Source organism: Gopherus evgoodei, chromosome 2 (genome assembly GCF_007399415.2).
Source record: "Gopherus evgoodei ecotype Sinaloan lineage chromosome 2, rGopEvg1_v1.p, whole genome shotgun sequence".
NCBI lineage: Eukaryota > Metazoa > Chordata > Testudines > Testudinidae > Gopherus > Gopherus evgoodei.
Genome location: NC_044323.1, coordinates 85,092,292 through 85,109,111, shown reverse-complemented (window position 1 = coordinate 85,109,111; position 16,820 = coordinate 85,092,292). Strand labels below are relative to the sequence as shown.

The 16,820-nt window shown below is 48.8% G+C and overlaps 1 protein-coding gene and 1 long non-coding RNA gene across 6 annotated transcripts in view; both read right to left on the bottom strand.

The window, feature by feature from the left end:
• FBXL2 (F-box and leucine rich repeat protein 2) overlaps positions 1-16,820 on the bottom strand; it is a 148,345-nt gene that overhangs the window by 113,089 nt on the left and 18,436 nt on the right. The gene's annotated exons all lie outside the window — the stretch shown is intronic.
• LOC115645941 lies at positions 1,853-16,109 on the bottom strand. Its single transcript, XR_003998874.1, has 3 exons — positions 15,979-16,109; positions 11,162-11,168; positions 1,853-1,864 (listed from the first exon to the last, which is right to left on the bottom strand). It is a non-coding gene; the product is annotated as an uncharacterized LOC115645941 (long non-coding RNA).

Here is a 16,820-nt window from a genome sequence, read left to right as displayed (position 1 = left end):
CCAGAATAATATACTTATCTGTATTGTTCCTTACCAAACTGTCCCCTCCATTGCATTTTCTCCTCTGTAAACTCCACCTCCACCAACAACCATGCGTTCAATGAATAAACAGCCTTTTTTCCTCATTCCATTAGGTTTTATTATGCACACAAACACACAGAGACAGCAAAGAAGAGTAAGATAACCTGGGGCAAAAGGGCTGATAACACTGAGGGAGGGGGAGGACAAGGAAAGCTTGCTTACAGATGCACTGCAACAACAAAGGTTTGGGAATGGGCACCTTCTGGTCCTTGCACCCTCCCCTGGTATTGAGTGCAAGGGATACCAAACTCCCCACTCTCTCCTGGCCTCACAGAACCTTTAGGGGAGGAGGATGTAGAACTGGGCGATGATGGCAGCAGGTGCAGCATAGGTTGCATCTATGCTGGACCTCTAGCACCAGCAGCTGCCTTTCTCAAACTTCAACCAGACGCCTCAACATGTCTGATTGCTCCTTCATAATCCGCAGAATCTCTTCCTGCGTGGCACACACTTGTTCCCTGCAAGCTGTCCTGTCCATGTCCAGGTTATCAGACAGTGTAATCCTTCATGCTCTGAGCTCCATCTTATCATTCTCAAAGGCGTGCACAATAACTCATTGAACATGTCCTCCCGAATCTTCTTTTTCCACATTCTAATCTCAGAAAGTCTCTGTCCCGTTGGCGGAGGATGCATCAACCAACAAGGTTTCAGCTGCAAGGAATGCAAAGCTCAAGGGTAGCATTGACAGTGCATATATTGTTTCTGGTGCACAGTTAATTTTTTTTAATTAAAAAAACACCCCTCAGTACACTCTTCTGCAATGTGATTGCAAGCCACAATGTAATCACAATCACTGGCTATTGCAAGAGTCAGCTTGCTGCTCTAGTCATGATGAGTAAGGCCACAAGGCATGGGCGAGACGTCTCTGCCGTTGCTTTTGTAAAAACATCCTTGGGCTCACAGGTTGGAACTTGAGAAAAGCCCCTTTTTCCCTGGATGGGGCTCGAGGACAGGCACCAGTGTAAAGCCCCCCAAACTGTTTTTCACAAAAGAGGTACTGGCTTGCGGGAGGGAGGGAGACAAACAGGAAGCCGCTACCACCACCCATTTTTTGTTTGTTTTCCTTCAATGCTGCTTGCAATATATGGTGATCCCTTCCAACCACAACCACAGCATATTTGGGAAAGTGTGGTTTTGTGACCCAGATTTCACCAAACAGGGGGCAGTTTACTTGTTGAATTGTTTGCAGATTAAGTGTTAGCACTGAAGATTTGCCCCGTTTCCCCTAGGTGACTATATGCGATATCACTCTCCTGAGGGTAACAGAGGTGGCAAGGGAGCAGATGTTGCAAGCGTCGGGGTACGGATCTGGTCCTTATGCTGGAATGCTGTGTGCTGCAATGATGCCAGCAGAGTTAATACTGGAGTGGTGCGAGAAAGTGTCCTACCATGGTGGATGAAATAAGGCAGCCCTTCCCAGAAACCTTCTGCAAAGGACTGCAGAGTACCTTCATAAAAACTTCCTAGAGATCTCCATGGAGGATTCCCAGGCCACCCCCAGGCACATAAACAGTGTTTTTTGGAGAGCACCCTCTGCGTAGCTGGAGTGCCAACACCATCCACTACACCTACTTTTTAGTTCAGATTAAACACAAAAAATAATAGCATGTAACCCCTACAATTTGATTGGAAATGTGTACTCACCAGAGGTGCCTTCCCTAGCATCACGCTCTGCTGCCAGCTGCTCCTGTGAAGGGATGGGCTCCAGGGTTAAAAACTGTTCTTGGCTGTCGAGGAGAATCGATCCTTCGCCTGCCTGCCTCACATTCTCCTCCTCCTCTTCCTTGTCAACAATGTCCTCATTGGGAGGCATCCACAGAGCATTTTGGGGTAGCGATAAGGTCACTGCCAAGAATCGCATGCAGCTCCTCATAAAAGCAGCATGTCTGTGGGGCAGAACCAGAATGACCGTTCGCCTCCGTTGTCTTCTGGTACGCTTGCCAAAGCTCCTTTATTTTCACGCGGCACCGCTGCATGTCCCTAGAGTAGCTCTTCTCCCCCATGCCCCGTGCAATCTTGGCATAGATGTTAGCATTTCTTCTGCTGTATCGGAGCTCTCCCTGCACAGAGTCTTCTCCTCACACAGCAATATGATCCACTACCTCCTGCGTACTCCATGAAGCGGCCTTGAGTCTCCACAATTAGCTGTGCTGGCAAGCTCTCTGCACTGATCAAACAGGAAATGAAAATTCAAAAGTTCCTGGGTCTTTAATAGGGGAGCGGTATTTCCTGTGTACCTGGCTGAGATGCAGTGGAGTTGAAAGTGCTCTCTAGAGCAGTCACAGTGGAGCACTGTGGGACACCTCCTGGAGGCCAATTCATTCAGTTTACACTATCCCCATGTAGACCCATGGGTGTTGAATCAAGCGTTACACCTCTCGCAAAGGTGGTATACAGAAGTCAACTTTCAGGCCACTTAGGTCAGCGGAAAGGACTCAGTTTAGACACATACATTATTAGATCGCTTTAACAAGGCTTATGTTGACCTAAGTTTGTAGTGTAGACCAGGCCTTTGACTCAGATTAATTGCCTTGTAAACCATAAACATTTAGTCAGTCAGATTTACAAATATCTCCTTTTTAGTACCCTCTACTGTTATGACAATATTTGATATTTTTTATGGCATCAGTATTATTATTTAAATCAGATGTTCAGATACTCTGGTGATGAATACAGTATAAATAGCTAACAGTAACCACTATTATCTATTGCCACCAGAGCTCAAGATAGCTCTTTCTTCAGTTCTACTCAATATACATACCACTCAGATTCTCAAATTAATTTAGAACATGTAAAACACCCACAATAACCAAGACCAAATGTCCCCCCAGATCCTCTGTTCCAGTACAGCAGACAAGGCTTTCTTCAGGCAACTAACAGAAGTTACTAGATCACAGGCCCTGGTTCTCATGGAGGACTGCAATCACCCTGATATCTGCTGGGAGAGCAATACAGCAGTGCACAGACAATCCAGGAAGATTTTGGAAAGTGCAGGGACAATTTGCTGGTGCAAGTGCTGGAGGAACCAACTAGGGGCAGAGCTCTTCTTGACCTGCTGCTCACAAACCGGGAAGAACGCAAAAGTGGATGGGAACCTCCGAGGCAGTGACCATGAGATGGTCGAGTTCAGGATCCTGAAACAAGGAAGAAAGAAGAGCAGCAGAATCCAGGCACTGGACTTCAGAAAAACAGACTCTGACTCCCTCAGGGAACTGATAGGCAGGATCCCCTGGGAGAATAACATGAAGGGGAAAGGAGTCCAGTAGAGCTGGCTGTATTTTAAAGAATCCTTATTGAGGTTGCAGGAACAAACCATCCCGATGTGTAGAAAGAATAGTAAATATGGCAGGCGACCAGCTTGGCTTAACAGTGAAATCCAGAAGCTTACAAGAAGTGTAAGCTTGGACAAATGACCAAGGAGGAGTATAAAAATATTGCTCAGGCATGCAGGAGTAAAATCAGGAAAGCCAAATCACACTTGGAGTTGCAGCTAGTAAGGGATGTTAAGAGTAACAAAAAGGGTTTCTATAGGTATGTTAGCAACAAGAAGGAGGTCAGGAAAAGTGTGGGCCCCTTACTGAATGGGGGAGGCAAACTAGTGACAGAGGACGTGGAAAAAGCTAATGTACTAAATGCTTTTTTTGCCTCTGTCTTCACGAACGAGGTCAGCTCCCAGACTACTGCACTGAGCAGCACAGTATGGGGAGGATATAATCAGCCCTCTCTGGAGAAATAAGCGGTTCAGGACTGTTTAGAAAAGCTGGATGACCACAACTCCATAGGGCTAGATGCACTGCATCCGAGGGCGCTAAAGGAGTTGGTGAATGTGATTGCAGAGCTATTGGCCATTATGTCTGAAAACTCATGGAGATCAGGGGAGGTCTTGGATGACTGGAAAAAGGCTAATGTAGAGCCCATCTTTAAAAAAGGGGAAAAGGAGGATCTGGGGAACAGATCAGTCAGCCTCACCTCAGTCCCTTGAAAAATCATGGAGCAGGTCCTCAAGGAATCAATTCTGAAGCACTTAGAGGAGAGGAAAGGGATCAGGAACAGTCAGCATGGATTCACCAAGGGCAAGTCATGTCTGACTAACCTAATTGCCTTCTATGATGAGATGACTGGCTCTGTGGATGAGGGGAAAGCAGTGGACGTGCTATTCCTTGACTTCTGATATGGTCTCCCACAGCATTCTTGTCAGCAAGTTAAAGACGTATGGGCTGGATGAATGGACTATCAGGTGGATAGAAAGCTGGCTAGATCATCGAGCTGAACAGGTAGTGACCAATGGCTTCATGTCTAGGTGGCAGCAGGTATCAAACAGAGTGCCACAAGGGTCGGTTCTGGAACTGGTTTTGTTCAATATCTTAATGATCTAGAGGATGGCGTGGACTGCGCCCTCAGCAAGTTTTCAGATGACACTAAACTGGGAGGAGTGGTAGATACGTTGGAGGGTAGGGACAGGATACAGAGAGACTAGACAAATAGAGGATTGGGCCAAAAAAAATCTGATGAGGTTCAACAAGGACAAGTGCAGAGTCCTGCACTTGGGATGGAAGAATCCCACCGCACTGCTACAGGCTGGGGACCAATTGGATAAACAGCAGTTCTGCAAAAAAGGACCTGGGGATTACAGTGGATGAGAAGTTGGATATGAGTCAACAGTATGCCCTTGTTGCCAAGAAGCCTAACAGCATTTTGGGCTGCATAAGTAGGAGCACTGCCAGCAGATCGAGGGACGTGATCATTCCCCTCTATTTGGCATTGGTGAGGCCTCAGCTGGAGTACTGTGTCCAGTTTTGGGCCCCACACTACAAGAAGTTTGTGGAAAAATTGGAAAGAGTCCAGCGCAGAGCAACAAAAATGATTAGGGGGCTGGAGCACATGATTTATGAGGAGAGACTGAGGGAACTGGGATTATTTAGTCTGCAGAAGTGAAGAATGAGGGGGGGTTTGATAGCTGCTTTCAGCTACCTGAAAGGGGGTTCCAAAGAGGATGGATCTAGATTGTTCTCAGTGGTACCAGATGACAAAACAAGGAGTAATGGTCTCAAGTTGCAGTGGGGGAGGTTTAGGTTGGATATTAGGAAAAACTTTTTCACTAGGAGGGTGGTGAAGCACTGGAATGGATTACCGAGGGACGTGGTGGAATCTCCTTCCTTAGAGGTTTTTAAGGTCAGTCTTGACAAAGCCCTGGCTGGATGATTTACTTGGGGATTGGTCCTGCTTTGAATAGGGGGTTGGACTAGATGACCTCCTGAGGTCCCTTCCAACCCTGATATTCTATGATTCTATGTGTTTTAGTTGTGGAGGCTTAGTCCTGTTCCTAGTACTACAGAATCCACATCAGTACTGTATTACCAATATTTAAATAGGAGGCGCTCAAAAAAAATTCCTGTAACCTATAAATGTACTCTCTCTCATAACCAAGGAGGGAGGCAAAATAACTGGGCAAATGTTTAATATAGGATGTAGCATACTGGATGTGACCAGTGGTCCATCTCGTCCAGTATCCTATCCCCAGAGACCAGCATAACTCTGCAGTAGGCATATGTGAAATAATTTGTCCCCACACAAAGATTTCAACCTGATAGGGATTTGTTTAAGCCCTGAAGCACAAGTTTTAAAGTTATTGTCATTATTTATAATGATCATAGTTTCAGGATTAAGTGCATCTTTGACATACACACCCCAGGTCTTCCTTGACGGCACCTATTCAAGGTTGTGGGCTTCCCAGCCATCACCTCTCTGGGGGCAGAGACCTATTTCTTTCCCCCTTCAGACCAGGGGTTTAGGCCTGCAATCCTTCTGCAATTCAATATGAGATTGGAACTGACCTGGTATCAGTACCTGTGCTTATCTCTTTTTCCTAGGGCTAGCATAGTGTACACCAATTACTAACCAGTCTTCAAAGCATATTATATTCTTAGAGCAAAAGCATTACAAAGAAAACATATCTAAAAACCTACAAGCATGCTGAAAGATTACCAGAGGTCATCTCCAACTCCAATGTGGACCTCTGGTAGATATCAGTCTTTCAAACCCCAAAACTAGGTTTGCCCCCTTGATTACAAGTTCATATCAGTGTTTAGATCAGGAACCAGACACCAGCTAGACAGTTCAGCTATTTCTTTATACCAGGGGGCTCAAACATGCGGCAGGCCGGCCCGCCAAGCTCCCTGCATGCCCCCCACCCACAGTTCCTTCCTGTCAACGCCGAACTCCCCTCACTCCCGCCCCCCCGCATTATTTTACATGGCAGCTAAGCTCCCCGTGCACTGCTCTCCAATGTTTGGGGCCAGGTCTTTCCCCCAGCCACGCCTGCCACCCCCACACGCCTCCCCCAAGTGTCCCCCGGCCTCACTTGCTGCCCCCTCACCGCTGGGAGCCTGCAGCTCATGCTGACTCCACTCGGCTCTGCCAGCTTCCAGCATCACCTGCTGCGACAGGGTCCTAGTGCCCCCCTCCACTAGGGTCACGGCAGACTGCCCCAGTCATGAGCCTCTCCAATGCCCCAAATCCCTCATCCTCACCCCGCACCCCCTCCTATCCCCAAACTCCATCCCAGAGCCTGTACCCCCACCTCCTGTCCAGCCCAGAGCCTGCACCCAACACCCAAACTCTATCCCAGAGTCTGCACCCCAGACCCCCCTCCCCCACCCAAATGCCCTCCTAGAGCTTTAGGCAGGTGGGAGCAGAGTTTGGGGGAGGGCAGGTTCTGGATACCACCACCATTTCTACAAACCTGCCACCCCTGGAAGAGGCAGAGCAGGAGTGGAGTGGTGGTGCAGCCCAGTGCAGTGTAGGGACTTTACTGAGTGTATATATTTTATTAAACCCGCTTGGAAATGACTTCGTCGGAAAAAAGAACACTCATGGAAGAAAGGAGAGTTTTTCAAGACAAATTGGAGAATTTATATTTTTTCACAGAGGTAAGAGATAACGTTCAATACCTTATTTGTCAGCAAACTATTGCTGTTCCCAAGGAGTGTAACGTGCGTCGGCACTACGACATGATGCACCGTGAAAACAATGATGCATTCACTGGAAAAATCCAAGAGGAAAAAGTTCAGCAACATAAAGCAGCACTTGCCAAGCAAAGAAATTTCTTTCCAGGAATTAACAAGTCTAGCGAAGATTCAGTAAGAGCAAGTTTTGTGATACGTGAAATGATAGCTAAATCATCGTGACCTTTTACAGAAGGCTTACTCATAAAAGAATGTCTTATGAAGGCCAGCAAAATTTTATGTCCTGATAGGAAGAAAGTGTCTGAAGGCATAAGCTTCTCTGCCAATATAGTTGCCTGCAGGATAACGGATTTAGCTGATAATGTGCCAAAACAATTGATTCAAATGGCAAAAGACTTCAGAGCATTTTCAGTTGCTCTTGATGAGAGTACAGATTTATCAGATACCGCACAGCGTGCAGTGTTCATTAGAGGTGTGGACTGCAATTTGAATATAACTGAAGAATTGCTAGACTTAATGCCACTGAAGGATACCACAACAGGACATGACACATTTCAAGGACTGGAAGAGTGCATTGAAAAAGCTGCGCTGCCATGGAACAAACTCGTATCTTTGGCTACGGACGGCGCGCCATCAACAGGCTCTGAAAACACTGGTTGGATTATTGAAGACCAAACTGAACAGACTCAATATACCAGGAAATAGCTTCACCAGTATACATTGTATTTTGCACGAAGAAGCCCCTGTGTAGTAAAAGTCTACAAATAAAGGAAGTTATGGATGTAGTTGTTAAAACTGTTAATTTTATACGTGCACGAGGCTGAATCACAGACAGTTCACTTCTTTTCTAGCAAGTATGGACAGTGAATATGGGGAACTTCTGTATCATACTCAAGGTAGATGGTTGAATAGCAGAAATGTTTTGAAGCTTTTTTTAGAGAGAAGATTGATTCCTTCATGAAAATGAAAAACAAGGAGGTTCCACAGCTTTATGATTCTACTTTTATCTGCAACCTTGCTTTTCTAACAGATGTAACTGATCACCGGAATGCTCTGAACTTGAAACTTCAGGGTAGAAAACGTGATAACACAGATGTATGACAGTGTTAAGTCATTCAAAGTCAAGCTTACTTTATGGGGGAAACAGCTGATTGCTGGCAATTTGGTTCATTTCTTGACTGAATTCCTTAGGAAAAGTTGAACCCAAATTCTTGACAGAATATGCAGATATCATTTCTAACTTACACAAACAGTTTGATGTGAGGTTTAAAGATTTCAAGGCACTTGAACCACATTTTCAACTTTTTTCCACACTATTTGCTGTTGAAATTGACTATGTTGCAGAGGAAATGCAGATGGAGTTAGTGGAGCTTCAGTGTGACACCATTTTGAAGCAGAACTATACAGATGATGGAATTCCAGAATTCTACAGGTTTCTTTCGCAAGAAAGATCTTCCATGTTATTCTCTGATTCCACAAGTATAATGGCAATGTTTGGAAGTACATATATATGTGAACAGTTTTTCTCTTCCATGAAGATTAACAAATCTGTGTTAAGGTCAAGACTCACTGATGAACATTTGAAAGCAACACTGAGACTGGTTTCGTCTCAGGATATCAAACCTAATACTGATGCTCTGGCTGATGCAAAACGCTGCCAGCTAAGTGGCCAAAAATGAAATGATTGTCAAAATTAGCACTGACTTTTCACATTACAGTTAAAGAAGTTAATAAAAAAGTTAATAAATTGACTTTTAATATCATATTATATTTTAATACTATACTACTATATTACTCTTCTTTTTTTTACTTTTTTACTCTTCTTCCCACCACCAAGCCACCAAACAGCTGTTGGTGGCGCTTAGCACTTTCCAGGAGGGGGGGTGCGGAGAGTCACGCGCTCAGGGGAGGAAGTTAAGAAGAGATAGGGCAGGGGTGGGGCCTCGTGGAAGGGGTGGAGTGGGGGCAGGGCCAGGGGCAGTGAAGGGGGGTGTCAGTGATGCGGCCCTCGGGCCAACACACTAGTCCTCATGTGGCCCTCCTAGTCATTTGAGTTTGAGACCTCTGCTTTATACAGCTCAGGCTGTTTATGTCCTGTCTTCAGGAACAGGTAATCACTAGTCAATGGCCCTATCTTCAGGATGGAGCTTCAATTTAAGTAACCTGCTGTGTGCTGGCAGAGATTAAAGGGACATTTCAACCTGGAAAGTTTGTTTACATGTTTTGTTTTGCTTTAAACAAATGACCCTTAAGATTATGACTGAAAAAATAGACTAAAAAAAATTGTTTTTTGTTTACACAAAGTGCTGTTAAGTTTTGTTGATGGCCAGTTGTACTCATCTCATGTAACCAGCATGCCTACATACATTCTGATGCACTGCTCTGGGATGAGGCAGTTCGCATGCAATTCAACTTTGACAGTCCCTATAAGGCCAAGGCAGCCATAGGGAGTGGGAAGAATCTCTCCTACAGGAGATTTTTTGAAAAATAGCTTATTACATTTCAGAGGCAAAGAGCATCTATTCTTCAAAAATACTTTTTCTGAGCCCCAGAAATAAAAGTGTCATTCGTTACAGGGATGATTCTGCAATATCCAGAGAATGACTGAACCCCAGGAGGAGGCAAGTCATCCCAACTGTCCCTAAGGTTTTAGAAGAAGCTTCTCTGACCACACTACAAAACATCACTGATCCACTTCAACTCACTAGTGTAACTCACACCCTTGTTGATACTGAGAGCAAGGACTGAACTGACACAGTGTCCTATTACTCTTACTCGAATGAAAAAGTTATGATTTTCTGAATATGATTGTATTCATGTATCATTTTTGTATCTGAAGTTATGAATATTGACTATGTACCTGTCACGGAGTTTGGGGGCCCTGCACCCCCAGCTTCCTGTAATTCACCGTGACTCTCAGTAGAACAGAAGGTTTATTAGATGACAGGAACACAGTCCAAACCAGAACTTGGAGACATAAATAGGATCCCTTAGTCAGGTCCTTCTCGGGGGTAGAGAGCTTAGACCACAACCCTGTGTCACATCTCTCCCACCTTCGAGACTGAACTGAGCAGGGTCACTCTGACCCGTGACCTGGGAAAGTTCAGGGCCCCCTCTCCGGAACAATGCATCCGCTATCATGTTGGTACTTCCCTTCACATGGACCACATCCATATCATAATCTTGCAGGAGCACGCTCCACTTCAGGAGCTTGGCATTGGCTCCTTTCATCTGGTGTAGCCAGGTCAGGGGAGAGTGGTCGGTGTACACAGTGAAGTGTCACCCAAATAGATATGGTTATAGTTTCTTAAGGGCCCATACCATGGCCAAGCATTCCTTCTTGATGGCTATGTAGTTTTGCTCCCAGGGTAGCAACTTTTTCTTCAGATACATGATGGGGTGTCTCTCCCCCTTTTCATCATCTTGCATTAACACTGCCCCCAGTCCTGTGTCTGAGGCGTCGGTGAACACCATAAAGGGCTTGTCAAAGTCTGGGTTTGCCAGAACAGGGCCACTGACCAGAGCCTCTTTCACAGCCCAGAGAGCCTTCTGGCACTCCTTAGTCCAAACCACCTTGTCTGGCCTCCCCTTCTTGCACAGCTCAATGACAAGGGTGGCTATGGAGCTAAAGTGGGGCATAAATCTTCAATAGTACCCCACCATCCCAATAAAGGCTTGGATCTGCTTTTTGGTTTGGGGATCGGGCCAGTCCTGGATCACCTCCACTTTGGCTGGTTCCGACTTTAGGCAGCCACTCCTCACCTGCTGGCCCAGATAAGCTACTTCAGCCATTCCAACCTTACACTTCTTAGCTTTTATGGTCAGCCCCAACTCCTGGAGTCAGACCAGCACTTGTCTAACCAGGGACACATGGTCCTCTCAGATCTGACTAAAAGACACAGATGTCATCAATATACGCCACAGCAAAACTCTCCATCCCCCTCAGTAGCTGATCCACCAGGCGCTGGAAGGTAGCAGGTGCCCGTTTGAGGCCGAAAAGCAGGATCAGGAACTCATAGAGCCCCAGAGTGGTGATAAAGGCCAATTTCAGCCTGGCATCTGCATCCAGCGGCACTTGCCAGTAGCCCTTTGTAAAATCCATGGTGGTAAAGTACCAAGCTCCTCCCAGATTGTCTAGGAGCTTGTCAGGCCTGGGCATGGGGTAGGAGGCATCAGATACAGTGATGACACTGAGCTTCTGATAGTCCACAGAGAACGGGATCAACCAGTCCTTTTTGGGGACCAGCACCACCGGCGAGGCCCAAGGGCTGGAAGATGGCTGGATCACCCCCAAAGCCAGCATGTCACTGACTTCTCTTTCCAGGTCTTGAGCAGTTTTCCCTGTGACTCAGAAGGGGGAGCATCTTATAGGCGGGTATGATCCGGTCTCCACCAGGTGGACAGTCAGATTAGTGCTTCCAGACTGATTGCAAAACAGCTGTCGGTGCAGATGCAGCACCTCTCTGATCTCAGCTTGCTGAGCAGAGGTCAGCCGATCAGATAGAGGAATTGTTTCCTGGGAGGAGACAGCTCTTGTCCCAGGGAATAGATCTACTAAAGGGTCATCTCCCTGCTTCTCCCAATGTCCACACCACATCTCCTGTCATAGTATGGCTTCATCATATTGACATGGTACACCCGGCGGTGGTGTGCCCGGTAAGACAGCTCCACCACATAGTTTATCTCATTTAGCTGTTTGACAACCTTGAAAGGACCTTCCCAGGTGGCCTGTAGTTTGTTTTTCCTCACAGGGATGAGAACCATCACCTGATCCCCAGTGGCATAGGCACGAGTCAACGCTGTGCAGTCATACCAGACCTTCTGCTTCCTCTGGGCTCTGCCCAGATTCTCCCTGGCCAGGCCCATGAGCTCAACAAGTCTTTCTCGGAAGGTCAGGACATACTCCATCACTGATTCTCTATCAGGAGTGGCCTTCCTCTCCTATTTGTCTCTCATCAGGTCTAGGGGCCCCCTTACCCTCTTGCCACATAATAGTTTGAAAGACAAAAACCGGGTAGACTCCTGGGGCACTTCCCTGTATGTGAACAGCAGGTGAGGTAAGTACTTGTCCCAACCCTGCGGGTGCTGGTTCATAAAGGTTTTCAGCATAACCTTTAACGTCCTGTTGAACCTCTCCACCAGCCCATGGGACTGGGGGTGGTATGCTGAGGCCCAGTTGTGCCGGACCACACATTTCTCTCACAAGTACAGGAGCAGGGCCGACATGAAGTTGGACCTTGGTCTGTCAAGCCTTCCTTGGGAAACCCCAATTGGCTGAAAATGGTTAGCAGCACATCTGCCACGGTGTCTGCTTCAATGGAAGATAAGGGCACTGCCTCGGGGTAGCGGGTGGCAAAATCTACCACCACCAGAATGTATTTCTTCCCTGACCAGGTCATCTTGCTGAGAGGTCACACTATGTCCATAGCCACCTTCTGGAAAGGCTCCTCTATGATGGGCAAAGGTCTCAAAGCCGCTTTCCCCTTGTCCCGGGCCTTCCCTATCCACTGACAGGGGTCACAGGATCGGCAATACTGTTAGCCAGTAGTAAAGACCCCAGGCCAGTAAAAGTTCCATAGCAGCCTCTGCCTGGTGCGCCAGATCCCCTGCGAGAGGGAGGTCATGGGCCAGGTACAGTAGCTTGTGGTGATACTTCTGGGGGACCACCAGTTGCCTCCTGCTCCCCCATGACTCCATTTCCCTTGTGGGAGCCCATTCTCAGTACAGGAACCTCTTCTCCCACAGGAACCTCTCCTGGCAACCTCTCCCCATGGTCTGTGCCTCCCTGAGGTTGGCCAGGTCCCTTAGCTTCCACAAGGAGTGATCTTTCTGCAACTCAGCAGCAGGGGAAGGAATGGGGACCTGCTCCCTCTTGCCAGCTGGGTCTGAGACCACAGCCCCTCTGAGCTGTGTCCCTGAGAACTCCCTCCCCTCCGTGATGGGGTCTTGTGCCTCAGGTAAGGTACCCTTCCCAATGTCAGGGAGTAGTGCCCCTCACCTGCTCTGGGTCATGACCAGGGCACCCTGGGGGTTTCTTGGCCAGTCCTCTAGGTCTCCTCCCATCAATACCTCAGTGGTCAAATGGTGGTGTACCCCCATGTCCTTGGGACCCTCCTTGGCTCCCCGTTTCAGATGGACCCTCGCCACAGGCACCTTGAATGGGGTTCCACCCACCCCCGTCAGGGTCAGGCAGGTGTTGGGCACCACCCGATCTGGAGTCACCACCTCAGACCAGGCCAGTGTGACCTCCGCGCCCATATCCCAGTATCCACTGACATTCCTCCTATCCACCTTCAGGGGAACAAGGCACTCACTCCGCAGGGACAGCCCCACGTCCACCCTGTAAACGGAGAACCTTGAGTCTGGAGCATCCAGACCTCCAGAGGAGCTAGTCTGGGGCCCTCCGCCTTCCTGAGCAGTTGAAAAGCTGTCAGCCCCTCTTGCCTGCGAAGCCTGCCCCTTGTCCAGCTGGGTCCCTACCCAGTTAACCTGGTGTGGGGTCGGTCTGCTCAATCTGTTCTCGAGCTTGGGACACTGGGTCCATATGTGGCACAGTGACAGCAGCTCAGGTCCTGTTGGTCCCCTTGAGCCAGTCGGTTGGTCCTGACACCGGCTGTTCCGCTTGGGAGGGGGTTCTCCATGTTCCTCCTTTGGGAGGTCCCATGGGGGCACTCTCTCTGCATCATGGAGAGCCTGTTCCTTTGGGACTCCTCCCTGTCACCGCTTGACCAGCTCTTCACAAACTCATCCTCCTGCTGCCCTGCGCATTTCGGGTTCTCTGGCTTTTTGTCCTCCAACCATAGCCTCAGGTTGGATGGGCATCACTCATACATTGCTCCAGTACAATCAGCTTAACCAGGTCCTCCTTCGTCTGGGTCCCATCTGCCCACTTGTGAGCATATCCCTCCATGTGGATGGCCCGTTGCAGATATGAGACCTCAGGGGTGTTATACTGGCTCTGGAACCTCGGGACATCTCAGGATTCAGCCCAAACTCACATAGCACGGCCTTTCTGAATAGTTTGTAGTCCCCTCTCTCTGCGCCTTCCATTCAGCTGTACATCACCATGGCTTTGGGGTCCAGTAAGGGGGTTAGAAACCGGAGTCTGTCTGCTGGGTCAACCTGGTGCAGCTCGCAGGCATTCTCAAAGGCAATCAGGAATTCATCGATGTCCTCCCCTTCCTTACACTAGGACAAGATGCGCTTATCAAAGCTCTATGCAGTCCTGGGTCCCCCCTCACTCACTGCAGCAGGGGGCTCTCTACTCCTCAGCCTCGCCAGCTCCACTTCATGCTGACGCTACTCTTCCCATTCTTCCCACTCCTCCTGCAGTTCCTGCTGCCTCAGCTCCAACTCTCTCATTTTTAGCTCCCTCTCCCATCCTAGCCGCCTCAGCTCCAGCAATGGGGAGCTCCGCCGGGAGGATCCCCTGCTGGCCGCAGGGGTCAGAATGCCCTTGGTATTCACTGGGCTCCTCTCGGCCCCTCCCCTGGGCATAGGAAGGAGGTCTCAGGATGCCCTCAGCAGCCGGCTGACCACTCCCAGCTGGGACAGACCCTGGTGCCTGCCTAGCATCTGCCAGGCTGATTCCCTCCAAGACAAGGATCAGTTCCTCTGAGTGATCACTCTCCTCCAGCTGGACAATCAGCTATTCTTTGGTGAGCTTCCCAATGCGCAGTCCCCTCTGCCTGCACAGCTCCACCAGGTCGCTCTTAAGGCGCTTGTTATAAATCCTCCTGCTGGCCACTTGCTGGCCCATGTGCTGGTTTCCAGGAGGAATCCCTGGTTTGCCAGCCCTTCTCCAGGTCACCACCTCTCCCCCAAAGTCGAGTTGCAGACTCCTCCACCCCAAGACTGCTTCTCGCTGACTCTTCATCACACCTGGTCCCTGTCAATCCCTCTTCATTTACTGCTTCCCAGTCACTTACTGCAGGAAGCGCCATCCATAGGGTGCAGTAGATCTCACCTCTGACACCAGTTGTCACAGTTTGTGGGAGACAAGGCCCTGCACCCCCGGCTTCCTGCGATTCACCATGACTCTCAGCCAGACAGTACAACAGAAGATTTATTAGACGACAGGAACACAGTCCAAACCAGAGCTTGTAAGCATAAACAGGACCCCTCAGTCAGGTCCTTCTGGGAGGCAGGGAGCTTAGACTCTAACCTTGGGGTTCCTTCCAATTCCCCAGCCAGACCAAGACTAAAAAAACCCTTCCAGCAGTCTCAATCCCCCTCCTTCTGGCTCCTCCTCCAGCCTTTGTCCAGTTTCCTGAGCAAAGGTATCACCTGGCACAATCCCCCTGCTGGCTCAGCATACAGACTCAGGTATCGTCCCTCAAGTAAAGTCACCCCCTACTATCCCATCCCCCCTGCAGACTGTCTCAATGAAACCAGATGACATTCCCAGGTCAATCCACCCCACTCCCTACTGCGTCACAGTACCTGCATTTCAAATGTTTTTGTTCCAGTGGTAATACCCACAAGGTAATTTACATACAGTCTAGCTAGCACATTGTGAATGGAGTATTCAAGTTAATGGCCCATCAACAAACAGAGTGGGCCATAGAAGAAGCCTATCCCTACCTAATGGACTTTCCTGTGGAGGATTCTAGCTAAAATATGAGTAATGGCTCTGGTATGACTCACTGAAGCATGCAAGGACATGTGACTAGACCATGTGGTACTGAACTCCATCTTGAGCCTGTACTTTTCCACAAACTATGCTGAGGGTTTTGCTTGGAACATTGAGTTTCCCTCCACATGGCAAAAGCTATAAAAGGCATTGGAAACATCTCAATTTTGCCTCTTTCCTGCTCTGATCTCTGGACTACGGACTCATACTAATGGGAGCATTCTAACTAAAGGACTGAGGACCTTCCAATCATCTGAAGCAATCAGAGACTTGACTTGAGCCGGCAGTTTATGCCATCACTCTTTCAAGCCTGATCCAATAACTTTGCAATTATTGTGTGTATTTGAGTCCTTTAACCAATTTTCACTATCACTTTTCTTCTTATAAATAAACCTTTAGATATCAGATACTAAAGGATTGGCAACAGCATGATTATTAGGCCAGATCTGAGTTATATATTGACCTGGGTAAATGGCTGCTCCTTTGAGAGCAGAACCCCCCCCCCCCCGGTTGATGAAACTGGTTTTAAATAACCACCCACCATTAAGTCTAGTGTCTAAGGAGGCTGCATTTCTGACTTCGTTAGCCACCACTGCCTGTCCCCGCCCTCCGGAAGTCAAGGGGCGGGACAGGAAGTATAAAAGCCCGGCCCAAGTGCTCAGTTGGAGGCCGGCTGCCGGAGAGGACAGACGCTGGAGCCAGAGCTCCCGCTGGGCCCAGCCTACCCTGTGCTCACTACCCGGAGGAACGCTGGCCGGACTTGCCTCATACCTGGTACCCACAGGAACGTCGGCCTGACCTGCCTTGCGCCCGGTACCCCGAGGAGCGGCCTGAGCTTCCCTACAACCGGTATCCCGAGGAGCTGCCTGAGCCTCGCTACGACCGGTACCCGGAGGACCCCATGCTCCGGGACCCCCCAGACGAAGCTGACGAGAGACAGGTACCCAGAGAGGGGGAGGTCTGAAGTGGCCCAGGGGTAGCCGACCCTGGTTTGGCTCCTGAAGAGCCTGAACCCATGTCAGTGTGTTTCGGCCAGGATCCCCACTGACAGCAGCGTGCCTTTGCCGGTGCTAGGGTCCCAGGCTGGAACGCAGTGGAGTGGGAGGGCCTGTGTTCCCCCTGCCACCCCCCCAAGGGTGGCA